Source organism: Bufo gargarizans, chromosome 4, assembly GCF_014858855.1.
Source record: "Bufo gargarizans isolate SCDJY-AF-19 chromosome 4, ASM1485885v1, whole genome shotgun sequence".
NCBI classification, from domain to species: Eukaryota; Metazoa; Chordata; class Amphibia; order Anura; family Bufonidae; genus Bufo; species Bufo gargarizans.
Window position 1 is genome coordinate 468,341,565 of NC_058083.1, and position 19,154 is coordinate 468,360,718.

The window sequence follows — 19,154 nt, forward strand, 5'->3', positions numbered from 1 at the left end:
TCTCATCCAGCATGGGTATATGTAAAATGACACCCCAAAACACATTCCCCAACTTCTCCTGAGTACGGCGATACCAGATGTGTCACTCTTTTTTTCTGCCAAGGTGGGCAAAGGGGCACATATTCCAAAGTGCACCTTTCAGATTTTGCAGGCCATTTTTTACACATTTTGATTGCAAGGTACTTCTCACACATTTGGGCCCCTAAATTGCCAGGGCAGTATAACTACGCCACAAGTGACCCCATTTTGGAAAGAAGACACCCCAAGGTATTCCGTGAGGGGCATGGCGAGTTCCTAGAATTTTTTATTTTTTGTCACAAGTTAGCGGAAAATGATGATTTTTTTTTCTCTTTTTTCCTTACAAAGTCTCATATTCCACTAACTTGCGACAAAAAATAAAAAATTCTAGGAACTCGCCATGCCCCTCACGGAATACCTTGGGGTGTCTTCTTTCCAAAATGGGGTCACTTGTGGGGTAGTTATACTGCCCTGGCAATTTAGGGGCCCAAATGTGTGAGAAGTACCTTGCAATCAAAATGTGTAAAAAATGGCCTGCAAAATCTGAAAGGTGCACTTTGGAATATGTGCCCCTTTGCCCACCTTGGCAGCAAAAAAGTGTGACACATCTGGTATCGCCGTACTCAGGAGAAGTTGGGGAATGTGTTTTGGGGTGTCATTTTACATATACCCATGCTGGATGAGAGAAATATCTTGGCAAAAGACAACTTTTCCCATTTTTTTTATACAAAGTTGGCATTTGACCAAGATATTTTTCTCACCCAGCATGGGTATATGTAAAATGACACCCCAAAACACATTCCCCAACTTCTCCTGAGTACGGCGATACCAGATGTGTGACACTTTTTTGCTGCCAAGGTGGGCAAAGGGGCACATATTCCAAAGTGCACCTTTTGGATTTCACCGGTCATTTTTTACACATTTTGATTGCAAAGTTCTTCTCACACATTTGGGCCCCTAAATTGCCAGGGCAGTATAACTACGCCACAAGTGACCCCATTTTGGAAAGAAGACACCCCAAGGTATTCCGTGAGGGGCATGGCGAGTTCCTAGAATTTTTTATTTTTTGTCGCAAGTTAGTGGAATATGAGACTTTGTAAGGAAAAAAGAGAAAAAAAAATCATCATTTTCCGCTAACTTGTGACAAAAAATAAAAAATTCTAGGAACTCGCCATGCCCCTCACGGAATACCTTGGGGTGTCTTCTTTCCAAAATGGGGTCACTTGTGGCGTAGTTATACTGCCCTGGCAATTTAGGGGCCCAAATGTGTAAGAAGTACCTTGCAATCAAAATCTGTAAAAAATGGCCTGTGAAATCCGAAAGGTGCACTTTGGAATATGTGCCCCTTTGCCCACCTTGGCTGCAAAAAAGTGTCACACATCTGGTATTGCCGTACTCAGGAGAAGTTGGGGAATGTGTTTTGGGGTGCCATTTTACATATAAATATGCTGGGTGAGAGAAATATCTTGGCAAAAGACAACTTTTCCTATTTTTTTATACAAAGTTGGCATTTGACCAAGATATTTTTCTCACCCAGCATGGGTATATGTAAAATGACACCCCAAAACACATTCCCCAACTTCTCCTGAGTACGGCGATACCAGATGTGTGACACTTTTTTGCAGCCTAGATGCGCAAAGGGGCCCAAATTCCTTTTAGGAGGGCATTTTTAGACATTTGGATCCCAGACTTCTTCTCACACTTTCGGGCCCCTAAAAAGCCAGGGCAGTATAAATACCCCACATGTGACCCCACTTTGGAAAGAAGACACCCCAAGGTATTCAATGAGGGGCCTGGCGAGTTCCTAGAAATTTTTTATTTTTTGCATAAGTTAGCGGAAATTGATTTTTTTGGTTTTTTTCTCACAAAGTCTCACTTTCCGCTAACTTAGGACAAAAATTTCAATCTTTCATGGACTCAATATGCCCCTCAGCGAATACCTTGGGGTGTCTTCTTTCAGAAATGGGGTCACATGTGGGGTATTTATACTGCCCTGGCTTTTTAGGGGCCCTAAAGCGTGAGAAGAAGTCTGGAATATAAATGTCTAAAAATGTTTACGCATTTGGATTCCGTGAGGGGTATGGTGAGTTCATGGGAGATTTTATTTTTTGACACAAGTTAGTAGAATATGAGACTTAGTAAGAAAAAACAAAAACAAACAAAAAATTTCCGCTAACTTGTGCCAAAATAAATGTCTGAATGGAGCCTTACAGGGGGGGGGGGGGGTGATCAATGACAGGGGGGGTGATCAATGACAGGGGGGTGATCAATGACAGGGGGGTAATCACCCATATAGACTCCCGGATCACCCCCCTGTCATTGATCACCCCCCTGGTAAGGCTCCATTCAGACGTCCGTATAATTTTTACGGATCCATGGATCGGATCCGCAAAACACATGCGGACGTCTGAATGGAGTCCTTACAGGGGGGTTATCAATGACAGGGGGTGATCAGGGTGATCAACCCCCCCCCCTTGTAAGGCTCCATTCAGACATCCGCATGATTTTTACGGATCCATGGATACATGGATCGGATCCACAAAACACATGCGGACGTCTGAATGGAGCCTTACAGGGGGGTTATCAATGACAGGGGGTGATCAGGGTGATCACCCCCCTGTCACTGATCACCCCCCCCCTGTAAGGCTCCATTCAGACATCCGCATGATTTTTTACGGATCCATGGATACATGGATCGGATCCACAAAACACATGCGGACGTCTGAATGGAGCCTTACAGGGGGGTGATCAATGACAGGGGGGTGATCAGGGAGTGTATATGGGTGATCACCCACCTGTCATTGATCACCCCCTGTAAGGCTCCATTCAGACGTCCGCATGTGTTTTGCGGATCCGATCCATGTATCCATGGATCCGTAAAAATCATGCGGACGTCTGAATGGAGCCTTACAGGGGGGTGATCAATGACAGGGGGTGATCAGGGAGTGTATATGGGTGATCACCCGCCTGTCATTGATCACCCCCCTGTAAGGCTCCATTTAGACGTCCGTATGCGTTTTGCGGATCCGATCCATGTATCCGTGGATCCGTAAAAATCATACGGACGTCTGAACAGAGCCTGACAGGGGGGTGATCAATGACAGGGCGGTGATCAATGACAGGGGGGTGATCAGGGAGTTTATATGGGGTGATCATGGGTGATCAGGGGTTTATAAGGGGTTAATAAGTGACGGGGGGGGGGTGTAGTGTAGTGTGGTGTTTGGTGCGACTGTACTGACCTACCTGAGTCCTCTGGTGGTCGATCCTAACAAAAGGAACCACCAGAGGACCAGGTAGGAGGTATATTAGACGCTGTTATGAAAACAGCGTCTAATATACCTGTTAGGGGTTAAAAAATTTGGATCTCCAGCCTGCCAGCGAGCGATCGCCGCTGGCAGGCTGGAGATCCACTCGCTTGCCTTCCGTTCCTGTGAGCGCGCGCGCCTGTGTGCGCGCGTTCACAGGAAATCCCGGCCCTCGCGAGATGACGCATATATGCGTGACTGTGCGCAGGGCAGCCTCCTCCGGACCGCACATCTGAGTTAGGCGGTCCGGAGGTGGTTAAATTGCTGCCAACACACACAGTAGTCCTTAAAAGGACTTTAGGGTCTTTGAAACGTCTTTAAAATGAGTAATTTGGGATCAAATTCACCCTACACTCTCTGTCTCTTCCTAACAGCAGCTCTCCCTGACTCGCAATGAGCCGAACCCGCGTGACCGAGTGCTATATAGCACCCCGATGACGTGTTCCGGCCAGCCAATCACTGTAATGCCACTAGAAAACATGGCTAATGGCATTACAGTGATGGCAATGGGCAATACTTACCAGCATGTTTATTGGCTGCTTAGAAGGCGCCAAACGTGCGGGGAGGAGACTCGAACCAGTACCTGGCCGAGCATGCTCGCTCATCACTACTGGCCAACTAGAACCTTACACCCCTTAAGCAGCCTTTGGGAATATAATGCATTACTGTGACATGAATCGCTTTTAGCAGTGAACCGCGGGGTCCTAAACCTGATCCTCTGTTCTACTGGGAGATAAGCCATATTGCCAGAGATGTCTGAAAACGCTGGTCTTCCCATTATATGCACACTTACTTAAGGAACTGTAGGATGCATTCACTTCTTGGCATGGCCTTGTGTGGGAGCTACATATTTAGTGCCATCAAAACAAAAAGGTCAATCTTTCCCAAGTAAGCTCTTTGGGTAAGGTTTTTACTACTTTAACCTGCTAGGGTCCCATACAATTCTTAGCACTAAATAAAAGGCTTCAATACAGACTCCTGTGACAGGTAGGTTAGTGCTGCCTTGCAGTTGAATTATGAGATTAGATTAACAGCAGCACAGTACCAACTCTCAGCATTGCAGCTGCCCTATTGATGGTGCTAGTTTTAAAAATTTAATTGAATATAGTGTTCAGAATTTGGTGATATAAATGTTAAAGGTTATGAGATGTCATATCCATGTTGTGTTCATTTTAACAATTTATATGGTTTTGGTGGTGCTTATGTTTCAACAGTTGAAATGTGTGATTGAATGATTGCAGTAAATTTCCTTCTAAGCGCCCCATCAATTTTTCTGAATTAGAACATGCTATTCATGCATCCATTTTTATTTGGAGCAGATGATTTTTTTTGTAACTCAGATCTTTATGTACTGATGAAAATGTTTGTGTTCCGGCCCTTCAGTTGTTAAGTTTCACTTTTTTAGGGCAATATTCCTTTACTCATTAATCTAAGACATCTCTATCCACAACTTAGGAGAAGTTCCTGATGAGACTAAATTATCTCTCATTATCAGTGTTGTGTGCTCCAATGAGTCATAGATCTCAGGTGGAAGTCATACAATGTTCAAGCCAAATACATTTGTCATTTATTTTTGTCCATCTGTTTTTTTTTTTTTATTAAGGGAAGGTACTGAGAATGTTAGTCCACCACTGAATGCAGGAGAAGGTGGACCAACATTTGGCATGAGGAGAAATTGGCCACTGGTAGAGCAGAACATGTAATGTAAATTAAAGAGGACCTTTCACCGCACTCCTGACTTTCCTGTTTTAATAGCTTCACACATTCCCCATGTAATAACAATTCTGGAGCATCTATTCTTATGGTTCTATGTTGTGATATTACTTTATCAGTTTCTACTAGAAGTTCTAAATTAATTGCCAGTAGTCTGCAGTCCGGGTACAGATGGGTGGTAACCAGTTGGGGGGTGTACCTGCACAGTCTGAAAATGGCAGCACTGATTAGATAGATTGAGTCTGTGCAAAGACACCCCCCCCCCCCCCAACTGGTTACCATCCCTCTGTACCCTTACTGCAGACTGCTAGCAATTCATTCATAACTAGTAGAAATAATCAAGGAAAGGTCCAACATGGAATATATATGCAAATTTGCATATATATATATCAAATAGGGTTTTTTTACACAATAAAAGCACACAGAGCTATGGGGACTGGGTATTGCAGATGTGCTAGCGGCCATCTAGTAACCCATGTCCTTAGCTCTATACATCAACTACCGGTGACAGGTTCCCTTTAAGTGTCATGCAATATACATAGGCATGCAATGATGAGGTCCTAAAATTGCAGAGGACACTGTTGGCATGGAAATGGACCCGAATTATAATAGTGGGTTATAAAGATTGTTTTTTTTAACCCCTTCAAGACCAAACTAGTTTTTACCTTCAGGACCAGGCCATTTTTAGCAAATCTGACATATGTCACTTTATGTGGTAATAACTTTAAAACGCTTTTACTTATCCAGGCCATTCTGAGTTTATTTTCTTGTCACATATTGTACCTTACTAAAATTTTCTTTTTTATTTATAAAAAAAATACCAAATGTACCCAAAATTTTGAAACATTTGCAAATATCCACATTTCAATTTCTCAACTTTTATAATAGACAGAAATACCTCCAAAAATAATTACTTTACATTCCCCATATGTCTACTTCATGTTTGGATCATTTTGTGAGTGCCATTTTATTTTTTGGAGACGTTAGAAGACTTAGAAGTTTAGAAGCAGTATAGAAGCAAATCTTGAATTTTTTTAAGGACCAGTTCAGGTCTGAAGTCACTTTGTGAGGCTTACATAATAGAAACCACCCACAAATGACCCCGTTTTAGAAACTACACCCCTCAAGGTATTCTAAACTGATTTTGCAAACTTTGTTAACCCTTTGGGTGTTCCCCAAGAGTTAAAGGAAAATGGAGAGGAAATTTCAGAATTTCACTTTTTTGGCAGATTTCCATTTTAATATTTTTTTTTCCAGTAACAAAGCAAAACTCACATGGCAGGGAGCAGAAGGAAAGGAATGCCATATAATTTTTGGAGGGCCATGATACATTTGAAGACCCCCTGATGCACCCCTAGAGTATAAACTCCAAAAAATCACCCATTTTGGAAACTATGGGATAAGGTTTCAGTTTTGTTAGTACTATTTTAAGCGTACGTGTGATTTTTGGTTGCTCTATATTACCCTTTTTGCGAGGCAAAGTAACAAAAAATTGCTGTTTTGGCACCCTTTTAATTTTTTGTTATTTACAATGTTTATCTGACTGTAATGACCGGCAACACGCACAGGGAGGAAAACAGGGAAAGCCCTGCCCAAGGGAGAGGGAAAGGTGGTGACCCCTAACTCACCTTGCAGCTGGCACCTGCCTGCCCTGACGTCCCTAGACGGGTTCCTCACCCGTGCGGCGATCACGTGCCTAAACCCTGGCTTTCCCTGAAATGAGCCCTAGATAATGAACGGGCCGGTGGGATCGCTAGTCCTCACCACTGCACTAAGAGGGAAACACCAGGGAGAGGACAGACAAACACAGACAAACACAAACACCCAGGTGGACGGCAACAATGTCCACAAAGGTCCAACAGGGATCCGGAGGGTAGCGTTCTAAGGCAACACTCAGAGAACGCAGCAACACAGCTCCAGTGGGTCAGAATAGATGTCCAGGCAGGAAGCTCTATATCTGGCAACCAGAGAAGTGTGAGAGGGGAATATAAGGAGGATTGGGAGTGCTGGACAAGGAACAGCTGAGAGAAGGAGCTACGTATCCCTGAGTGAGCCAAAAGGGTTTGTAAAGCAAACCCAGAAAGCTACAATAAGGAAACTTCCCTATCTGACATAGAGCGTGCAGCCAACCGCTGCGACCTCCTGACCCCGGGTACAACGGAGTCAGGCGTGGCTCTTGACACCCTCGTGACACTGACAGGTTAGATCATGTGGTATTTTTATACAGCAGATTGTTACGGACGCGACAATACCAAATATGACTTTTTTTGGTTGTTTGTTTCAGTTTTACACAATACAGCATTTTGGAAAAAAAAAAAATTTTTTAGTGTCTCCATATACTGAAAGCCATAGGTTTTTTGACATTTTTTGGGGACTGTCTTATGTATTGTCTCTTTTTTTTTTTTTTGCATGATGAGATGACTGTTTTATTGGCACAATTTTGGGATGTGTTTGACTTTCTGATTGCTTGGTATTACACTTTTTGTGATGTAAGGTGACAAAAAATAGCTTTTTTGACATTGTTTAGGTCATATGATATTTTTATACAACAGGGGATTACGGACGCGGCGATACCTAATATGTATACTTTTTTATTTATTAAAGTTTTACACAATAACTGCGTTTTGGAAAAAAATAAAATCATGTTTTAGTGTCTGAGAGCCATAGTTTTTTTTGTTGTTGATTGTTTTACATGTAGTTAGGGTCTACTTTTTGGTGGAATGAGATGAATGATTGGTTTGATTTTGTGGTGCGTATGTCATTATTATAGCTTGGTATTACACTTTTTGTGATGTAAGGTGACAAAAAATGGCTGCTTTTACACCATTTTTATTTATTTGTTTACAGTGTTCACCTGAGGAGTTAAGTAATGTGATATTTTTAGAAAGCAGGTCATTACAGACGTGGCAATACCTAATATGTCAGCTTTTTTTTTATTTATTAAAGTTTTATACACTTATATTTTTTAAACAAAAAAAACATATTTTATTGTCTCAATGGTCTGAGAGCCATATTTTTTATTTTTTGGTCGATTGTTTTAGGTAGGGGCTCATTTTCTGCGGGATGAGGTGACTGTTAGATTGGTACTATTTTGGGAGGCATACACCATTTTGATCGCTTGGAGTTGTACTTAGTGATGTAAGGTGCCAATTTTTTTTTGTTTTTAGCACAGTTTTTATTAAACTTTTTTTTTCACCTGAGGGGTTAAGTCATGTGATATTTTTATAGAGCCGTTCTATACGGACGCGGCGATACATAATATGACTACTTTTCTTTTTTTCCCTATTTTTTACAATTTTTTTAACTTTATTTTTGAAAAAGGATGCTTTTAGTTTTTTATTTAAAACTTTTTTATTATAAAAGAAACACTTTTTTTCTCTTTAGTGTACTTTTTATATTTGTCCCACTGTGGGACTTCATCTTTTCAGGGTTTGATCCCTGTTTCAATTCAGTACAATACATTGAGACGCTCACAGTTTCCTAGGAGACCCAGTGCTCAGGCTGGATCTCCTGGGTTTCCGTAGGCTGGCAGCTCTGATGCCTGTGCAAGGCATCAGGACTTCCATGGCAACCATCAACCACCTACCAGCGCGGGGGGGGGGGTGCGATGGAGTCTGTATACCCCGCACGTTCCGGTGTCAGCACTGACCACTGCACGTGAAAGAGTTAATCCGCCGGCATCACCGCACACACTGATGCCGGCGGATGCAGTAGGGGCCCGGCTATCGGTAACAGCCGGGCCTGTGCTGCGGATGGTGCTGGTGCAGCTCCTGCACCCTCCCGAACCCATCACGTACCTGCACATGAGGATGTGGCAAGGAGCCACGTGATAATGCAAGAAGGGGTTAAAGTCTTGGGAATCTGTAAGAACATATTTTAAAGGTCTGAAAGTGAATGTAATTATGGTTATATCCTTCTGAATACTGTAAGTTTCAGTACTGATAAAATCCAGATTGTAATTTACATTTATTTGTGATTTGCTGCTTCAAATACATTGCGATAAGTGTACACAATTCCACTAGTCTTTAATATATAGAATAAGCCCTTTAGTGTTTGATAACTTTAAACGCTTGAACAAATATATATTACTTTCTTAAACCAAGTTTGTTCTATTGGGAAGATTATTGGAGCAAACTTCTATATTATCCAGAGTAGAATATTTTGTGTTTGTTTTGTGCTCGATACTAAAGTGGTGATTTTATTACTTACCTTCTCTAGGAGTGCAGTCCTATTACTGGATTTCATTTCTGCTTCCCAATATTGGAAATAAATGGAATATTTCTCTGAAACGTCCAGAAAATAAATAGTTGTCTGATATAATACTTATCTTCTTGTCTTGAGGTGACCTTACTGTCTAAATCTGTTCATAACATACATGAATGTTTCGTCAAAGCTTTGTGCAATTAGATCTGGCCCTCCAGGCATTCCCGGTAGGAAACCATAGGCATGACTCTTCTGCCATTGTAAATTGTTAGCACTATATTCTCAATTTTCACTTAATATGTACTATATAATATAGATTGAAATTCTGCCTATAAATTGAGGCTAAAATATTATTTTAGGTATTTTATGAGATTTTGAATGCAAAAGTGCAGAGCCATTGGTCAACATACTGGTATAAAAAATAACTGCAAATTCGGTAGTTCTTTTTCTAGGATCCGTTATAAAATGAAAGGGTATGTATGTGCACCATTGCTTCAATGCATCTTAAAATGTTTTATGCCTACAACTCCTATGCAGAACTGTGTGTTTACAGAAAAGCCTGTATATAATCTGTACCCTGTAGTCATGTATCACTTCACCCACTTACTAACCCCTTTTGTAGGTAGCCTAAAGGTATTTATGGTCTTATTGTTAGTATCCCACTGATAAGTGCAATACACTTTCAATAAGACAATTCACCCTGTTGACATATACAATAATACCCTTCATCTAGACGTACATCTGTATGCAAAAGTCTCTAACATGTTAAATAAAGACGGATGAAAATGGAGATACTGTACAATGCAGCGCATCTCCAGATAGATATTACCTTGTAAATATGTATGTTATAAATTTGCCAGTATAACATTTGCCCATTAGTACAGACTAGGGTTAGCTATACGAGAAGCCTTTGCAGTAGCTCTCAGGAGATAACTTTTCTCCTTATGGAAATTATCATTGGCATAAATTATCTCTCCTAAGCTCAATTATGCATAACTAGCCCGTAAGTCCACATCCAACCTATTGAAGAACCTTGAAAAACTATTTTAATTTTTTTTCAAGCCAGAGTCTTCTCCAAAAGAAAGAGATACCCATGTATAAACAGCTGTTTTGGGGGTTTTCTTACCCAGCCAGTCAGTACTGTGTTCTCTACAAACAACAAGAATTCTGAAGAGCAGTCTAGAGATTATTATTATTTTTTTTTTACTTTTGGAGGGAGACTCCAGAGACACTCTAAAATCCATAGTGTTGTTTGAAGGCAGAGATAGAGGGGTGAGAGAGCTAGAGATGCTTATCAGAGTTTTAGAGAAATATATATGCGTGGTCTGGTGGGTACTCTGTCATTATGGATAGTTCCTAGTATGCCTGAGGAGTGTTGTAGACCAGGGGATGCTGCTCTTGACTTCAAATTAGGTTTCTGGGAAAGATATTCAAATTTCATTTCCCAGCAAAAAGAGAAAGAAAACTAAGCCTTTCTTATGTCACCAGATGTAAGACCTGTTCATTTACATATATGTTTCCCATAAATCAAGAGAAGCGTTGCCTAGCCTCCATATCTGTCTCTCTTTCCCTCTCTCTCTCAGGAATCTTTTAGTTCTAGGAAAGAGTGTTATATATAAATTGTAAGGCATGACTTTTAAAGCTGACGCGTTTTGATCAGAAAGATCTTAATCATGGCATGTATGTTGCATGAGGACACCAGGTATATAGTCTGTATATACAAGAAAAGGTGTACCATGGACAAATCATTATGATTTGGTGCTTTGTCCATGATACACCTATATATGTGTATACCTGGCGTCCTCTTGCAACATACATGCCATAATAAAGATCTTTATGATCGATATGCGTCGGCCTTAAAAGTACACTGAATTTGTGGAGATGGATTCTTAATAATTTTCCAATAAAGCATCAAACTGTATTTTCCTGTGCTGGACATTTAGCTTTGTTTCTTGGGTTTTAACCACACTAGCTGGAGTGAGTCCGTGCACAGAGAGCAGATGGTGCTGGCGTAAGTGTTGTTTTTTTCTTCCTTGCACTATAAAAAAAAAAGTGACTTACTTGAGTGTTGTTTGCTCTCTTTTAAGAGTTCTTCTGCTCATCAGGTAATGCTACCATAGATCAGAGGTAATTACATATACTCACTTGTCCAGCTCCATGCTGCACCATTATTTTCATGCTGCTTCGGCTTGATGTGGATGGCACTACCATGTAAAACACTTCAGTTTTCATGATTCCTCTCCCTCCCACAGACACTTTGGGGGTCATTTATTAATACCGGCATTTTAGATGCTGGTCTCAATAAGTCCAGGTGCTGGTGGTGGATCTGCCGAAATTAAGTACAGATGCAGGTCTCCACATATCTTCGGTGTATTCACCACCTCCTTATCTAAATCTACGCCAGCTCGCATTTTTTACACCTAAAACAGTCGTAGAAATCAATGAAAGAAATGGGCCTTCCGTTCAGTCCACTTTGCCCGTCAGCGCCACACCCACTTTTTAGACCTGGCATGAGCAGGCAAAAGTCGCATATTGCGGTGCAAGAAACCTTTGCACCGCATTTTGTTCCAGAAATTTGCCAAATTTAAGCTTATTTCTGTAAGGAAATATCTGCATGCCCTTTATTTCAGTTTGTAATGTAGTCCTATACCTGTGCTGCTTTCCCCATCTACTCGCTATTTTTTTTTTTTGCTTACAGACTCTGCATAATTTAATACCCAGCATGTAAAAAAAAATGTATGCAGTGACAGTGATATTTATTGAAACTTTCACTTGGGAATACCCTTCTTTAAAAATGTTGCAGTGCATGCCATATTACAGAATCATTCTCCCCTAGAAGAATATTTGCAACATGCAGCACCCAACAGGGCATTGTATGCTGGCAGAAAGAGTGCCATTGACTTCATATTCCCAAGCTGAAAAGGACTTTATAGGCATCCACAGATTACTGCATACGAGCTGCTGTGTGCATGAAACTTTTATTGCTAACTTTGTAGAAAAGGTAAAAACTTTAGTTTTGAGCTTTTTGCTCCAGTGATTGCATAGTATGTTGACATTTTCCATTTACCCATATGTCTTGAAGAAAGACATAAAGAGCAGCTCCACAACCCGAGACTGCTGTTAGAGAAAATAGTCTCTACAGTGCACAAAGAAACGTTAGCATTTCTCAACAAGGGATTTACTTGTTGACCCTAATAATGATGTGTACCCAGCCCCAGGGATCAGCGTCTAATTTTCAGTGAGGACTACCAGGGGAAACATAAATCTGTGCTACTTATTGCCAACACTCCCAGGTCCCAAGAGTGAAAGCTGCATATATATCTGATCCTCATTGTCTATGACTCTTATTGAGGAAAGGAAATTCTAACGTATTGTCGTTGTAACCTGAAGCCATGACTGAACATCAGTGCTATAAAACATGGTGATTGTCTAGTAATCAGTAGATAGGAGCGCCTAGTGTTGACAGGGAATGTGTAAAGTGTTATAAGGTTAGGCAAATACAGTATATTTTGATTTAAAGCTCATGGGTGTACCTTTAAAGACCAGTGCACTCACATGTGGAAATATAAATTTTATTAAATCCTTCATACTGTAGTTCTTTTTCCACTTTTGTATGCAAAGTACATCGACCTCCACCCCCAATCAAATTTGTTTGTATTACTAATTACATTATGGGTGCCACCACACTATATTTTTCTCACTTTGGTTTTTGGCTTATAAGCAACATTCGTTTTAAGAGTGCCATTTTTAGTTATCCAACATTTTTTTTTTCTTATCAGGAAGACTATGCGAAAATATATTTAAAAAAAAACACACCATACCCAGAGCATTCTGTATGTTAAAAAAAAAAACGCCATGAGAGCAAAAGTAGAAAACACTAGGAAACTGTCTTAAAGCACATGTAGACTTTTAAAATGTTGCTCCAAAAACAGCTAAAAAAAGTGAATTAAAAAAAAAAAAGTATCCTTATTGCAACACAAGATGTTCTTAGAGTGACACAATTCAACTTGCAGATTTTTTAATTAAAATGCTGAAAAATGCAGCATACATAAGTTCATCCCTATTACTTGGGAACCATCAAAAAGCTCAGGTGTCCTGTGTAAAAGACTTCATGAGGAGGAGCTCACATGTAATAGTAGTGTTGTGCTTTACCTGCAATTTCTGAAAAAGCTCAGTTCACAGTGGAAATGTATTTGATGCAATATTCCAGCATGGTAAAGGGGTGCTCCTAATTCAGACATTTATGGCATGCCCATAACTAGTAGAGTAGGAAGTGCTTTTTGTGGTGGCTCCATGCTCTGATTTACAAAGGAAGCTACTGACCAAGGCAACTCTCGCTATGATTTCCATATGATCTAACAGGGAATGTGAACAGGTACTTTTGATGAGACAACTTCTTTACATTTCCTATTTTTGGGCTCTTTTTTATAAAGTATTTTTTTAATGTATAAAGGGACAGTTTTTGATAGAACAATTTAGAAATTCCACAGTGAAGTATAAAACTATAACATTTCAAGTCTAGAAACTAATTTCAAGACCTTCAGGTAATAAGACTTTAAAGATTCAGTAACTTTGCATTAAACAGATTGCTGATTTCAGGCTTCCTGGAAGTCATGAGACTTTTGCAGATGTTTGTGTTAACCTGGTGAACCTTTTTTCTGGATCTAGGTATTGTTTAAAAAATGCAGAGTTGACCTCATGCAGAGTCAGTGGATGACCCCTCCATACTAAATAATATTCTCACACATTGGTTGTGAACATTACAATTAAAATTGATTTCCATGAATAACACATTGATTGTCTCTCAGATTTCCCTAAAGCCAACATACAGTAGCTGAAATGTGACTGAATTGAAGAAGCAGAAGACTTTACACAAGAGATCTCATAGATTTTTATCACTAGGAGTTTCCTTTAAATGGGTTGTCCAGCAACAGAAAAATTGGTTTAGATATTGATGAAATGCAAAATTATTATAATTACGACTATACTTTATTGTTCTAATCTGCTGGGGTTTTCTTGTTTCAGACCTCCTTCCTGGTCCTAGCAGCTCAACTTCCGCATTGGTTCCAACACACAATGTGTCAGTTACAAGTTTGCAACGGCTAATGCAGCCCTATTCTTTGTCTCTACAACAGCCATGATGGTGAAAGGGGATGGCTTACTTATTGAACTGGGGTTGAAAGCTAGTCCCCTTCAAACTTGTCACTGATACACAGACTGGCCCACAGGGGAACAGGTGAATCCCCTGGTTGGCCTCTGAGCAAGGTTGACGCCTAGTCCCCTACCCCCTGCTCAAGTGGCACATGGCACAGTAGACCAACATACAGCTAGGCTGGCTGAGATGCCATACATTTCTAATGTTCATATAAAAGACTGGGTGGTGTGGACAGGTAGTATATGCATATAGCCTTACAGTGGGCCCCCAGAATGAATTTTGCTAGTGAGCCCAGGCACCCCAGTCCAACACTTCTGGCGCAGTTTATATTGGAACCAATGTGGAAGTGGAGCTGCTAGGACAAGGAGGGAAACTGAAATATTGGGGGATCTGTGCACATTTAAACAATATTTGAACAGATATTTCATAAACAATAAAATATGTTTTTTCTGCCACTGAACAACCCCTTTAAGCTAAGGCTAGTTTCACTCTAGCGCTAAACTATTCCAGCAGGTTGTTCCGTTAGAGGAGCAGCCTTCTGGAGTACATAATATCTGGCATTGCCGAATACTACCTTTCCCCACAGGAGCCCAAATGCCCTGTCTTCAGCATTAGTGCCGGCATTCAATTAGACAAAAAATTCTACTATTTGTCCAGCTGAATTTTGGCACTAATGCTGGAAGCAGGCAGGATCCCTGACGGTTACAATTATAGTCAATGGGGCCTGCCAGTGCTCTGGCAGTTTCTGGCTGTGCTGGATGCGATGAACGCTAGTGGATTGTTCCTCTACTGGAACAGCTTGTAGCAACAGTTTAGTGATAGCGTGCCATATTTGACATGCCCAGACGCATAGAAGTGAACAGGGACCACTTTCAGCATATTTTGTAATTAACAAGAAACAATCCACTTGCTCGTTCATCTTGTCATACTATCACTGGAGGCGGGCTACTTTTTCATGGGCCACCCTGTATAATATCAAAATACAACTGCCTCATAATTCACACACAATACTATCATGCAATAAGAAAATTATACCATAATTCAATGCGCAAATTATATCACAGGGGTTAATAGCAAAGTATCTGCTATTCTAGGGCATTAAATGGGTTAATTTTTATGTCCAAGGACCATGAAGGTTTACAGGTTGAAGCTATCAGGTTGATCCTAAGCTTTCAGTTCTAGAAAAATGGATACCTGAGCAATAGCCCAGTTTGTCATCACCCAAAAAATGGCATTGACTTGGTCAATGTTTTAATGGTTGAATCACAAATAACCCATTAGAACTTATTGATGATATGTCCTGTGTGAACAATGATAACGTTTCCAATGCAATTATTAATGGAGATGCACGTGTTTTATATAGATTGACGGGGGCCCTCAGAAATGACTTGTGGTCAAGTATCCCTGTCTGGAACCATTAATGAAGGCAATGACCTGTTTACATGACTTCAGGCAAGAAGACATCACCCAACTAGCTCCAGCTTCTTCCCTACATAAAGCAAAAAGGATTTCCAACTATGCAGTTTAGGTCTATGTTCATCATCAAATTTGCCTGCGTGCCATTTGCAAAACATACCGTGATTCAAGAAATCTCACAGCATTAGTTAAACAGTGTGTTAGTGCCAAGGAAGTTCTCATAATTTTGAATATACAGCGTTAAACCCATTTCAGACTTCAGTATAGTGTTTTTTTAGTGAACTATCAGACGTGACAACTTTACCCAGGAATTGTGACAAGTTGTAAAACAGCCTAATGAAACACACTTAGTAATTTGTCCACACTTTTTATGGTCTATTTAGTATTCCTAAATGCATGCATGAAATGTCTCATATATTATTAATAGTGTCTACTTCCAAAGAAACGTAGCTCAAATCTTCCTGCAAATTTCCAATCATGTTCACTAATGGTAATTACTCAAAAGGCAGAACTCAGAGTCAAGACAGTAATTATGTTTGAGACCATGTAGGGTCATATACATGCTAGAAAATAATATCCCATTATACAAATTGCAAGCCAAAGGACAGTTGGCAGACCATTTTCTTGAAGGGATATGTTTATTAGCAAGGCTTTCAGTAAGGTATGTTTGATCACGTTTTGTATAGTAGAACTGATCTGCCAATTTTTGGAAATTCATTTTTAATGTAAAGAGTAGAGATGAACAAATCCATTCAACACAAATCAAATTTATTATAATTTCACAAAATATTCTAACATTGGCAAATCCTATACTTTTAGGATTTGTTCCGCACAAATCGTTCAGAATGGTGACCTCCATTTTACAGATCAGAAGAAAGAGGAGAAGACACTTGACACAAAAGGGATAATTTTTAGATCTTTTTTAAATTTTTAGAAATAGCCACACAGTGCAGTTTGTTTTTAAACAGCCTGTTTACCACCAGCAACCATCCCTTTACTCTTACCTGTATATGTCACTGTCACATTGACATTTCAAAAGCTTAAATGGTGTTCCATACAGTTCTATGATAGTGTTGAGCGCGGATATTCGAATCACTATTTTAATCACTTGAAGAATTTGCAAATATTTAGAATGTAGTATTTGCGAATAGTGTTGAATATTCAAATCGCAAATTTATCGCAAATATATTACATTGCTGATTTTCACAATCAAGTAAACAATGACTGGAGATCACAAATTCTTGAATTTGCAAATTGATGCTGAATTTCTCAACCAAAAGTTCACGAAATATCGTGAATTTGAATATTGCCTATGAAATGGGACCCATAACTAATTTGAAATAACCAATAGGTTGATGTCCCCAAAGTGGGAAATCTGCTTTATTTATTTTTTTACAAAAATATTAATAATTAGGTAAAATAATTTCTCTATGCAAACTTCATACATAATTAAATAGATCTTTTAGATCTGATGAGGCATATGTACTTACTTTAAAAGGTCAGGATGGCTGTATAATCCTTAGCCCATTTAAAAAGACAGAGTGAGAGCTCTCTTATTCATGAGCTAAACCCAATGAACTTGAGATCCTTACCTTTCTGAGTGTCCTTTACTTTTTTAGGCTGTTTGCTGTAATTGAAAGTTTGTCTCCTTTGGATAATCCTTTCTTATTAGGAGAGCTCCTTGACAATAAATTGATCACAAAGTGTTTCCCTGCTGGCAAGCCTCATGGGTCAGCTGTCATTAGGGTGGAATAATTGCAATAAGTTTTCAGATTCCATTGCAGCACCACCACAAGGCAACTGAAGAATTACAATGTTTTCATTGAAGTCTGTATAATGGGGGACATGACAGGTCCACCAGACTGAGAGACATTCTTTATAACTGGTTTCCTCTCTGGCTCATAGACAATGATTCAAATGTAAATGCTAAGGTAAATGAAGATGTGTTTTCTAAACTAGTCAACCCCTTAAAGTAGCATTCTGATTTCATGATATTAATTACCTATCCTCAGATTAGGTCATCAATATCAGATTGGTGAAGTCTGACTCTCAGCACCCCTTTCTGATCATTTGTTTGAAGGGGCTTAGGCCCTAGTACGAGAGCTGTGTTCTCTTCATAGTTTACCTGCATAACATATACATGTAGCGGTGGTACAGTGTAATTACAGCTTCTTTTCCCATTCACTTTAATGGCACAAACAGTTGTACTAATACTGCACTACCATTACAACGTAGATGGCAAGTAGGTAAAAACATAGCTCTCACACTAGGGCTGCAACCCCTTTAAACAGCTAATCAACAGTCAGACCCCCACTGATCTGATATTGATGACATATCCTGAGGATAGGTAATCAGTTTCATGAAAATGGAAAAACCCCGTTAATAAAACACCCTGCATTTACAGTATGTGTTAACTTTAAAGATATTCACTTTTCTGTGTTCTGATGGTCTTGTTTTCTCACAGCAGTTAAAGGCTATGTACACCTTTGGGGAATTTTTTATTATTATTGCATTTTACTACTTTTCTCTGTACAGCCTTGAGATTCTATAGTAACAAGCTTTGTATTTTTTACTATGTTTCCAGGCAGCTTAGCTGATGGCTCCTTATCTTTGATCTTAGTGATAAAAATGTAGCTTAAATAAGTGTTAATAACCTTTTAGTAATTTAGAGATAAGGCTTATTAGGTGATGGTAAAAGTACTATTCACACAGCTAGACAAATGTTAACTTTTTGTGACAGAATAGCTCAATATTTTTACTAAAGACCAATTGAAAAAAAAAACATTTTTTGTCCAAAATGAGTAAAATGCAATCATAAGAAATTTGCCCCCAATAGTGTACATAGCCTTTTATCACTTTTTTTTAAATCAGTTACTATGATGTATATACAGTAGATATAATAGATTTAATAGCTCTCTCTCCTTCTGTACAGTTTGTAACTCGTCATTTAGTGCAATTGTCTGTATTATGTATGTATACCTCTTCTCATATGTACAGTGCTATGGAATGACTGGTGCTTTAATAATAATAATAATAATAATAATAATAATAATTTAATATTTATGTTAATGACACTTCTAGTATAGTTTGCAAAAAACTACAGTTGTCTTTGAACCACAGTGTCATCGGGTAATACAATTGTAGGATCTCCACTTTAGGCCCCATGCACACGGCCGTGTTTCACGGCCGTGTGCGGGCCGTGGAACCGAAGCCTGGATCCCTCCTGAGAGCAGGAGCGCACGGCGTCACTGGTTGCTATGACGCCGTGCGCTCCCTGCTGCCGGCACAGTACAGTAATACACTGGTATGATCTATACCAGTGTATTACTGTACTGTTCCGGCAG

General features: G+C 39.7%; 1 protein-coding gene across 1 annotated transcript in view; it reads left to right on the forward strand.

Annotated features, from left to right (window-relative positions):
• MACROD2 (mono-ADP ribosylhydrolase 2) overlaps positions 1-19,154 on the forward strand; it is a 2,142,907-nt gene that overhangs the window by 1,538,673 nt on the left and 585,080 nt on the right. The window lies entirely within an intron of this gene.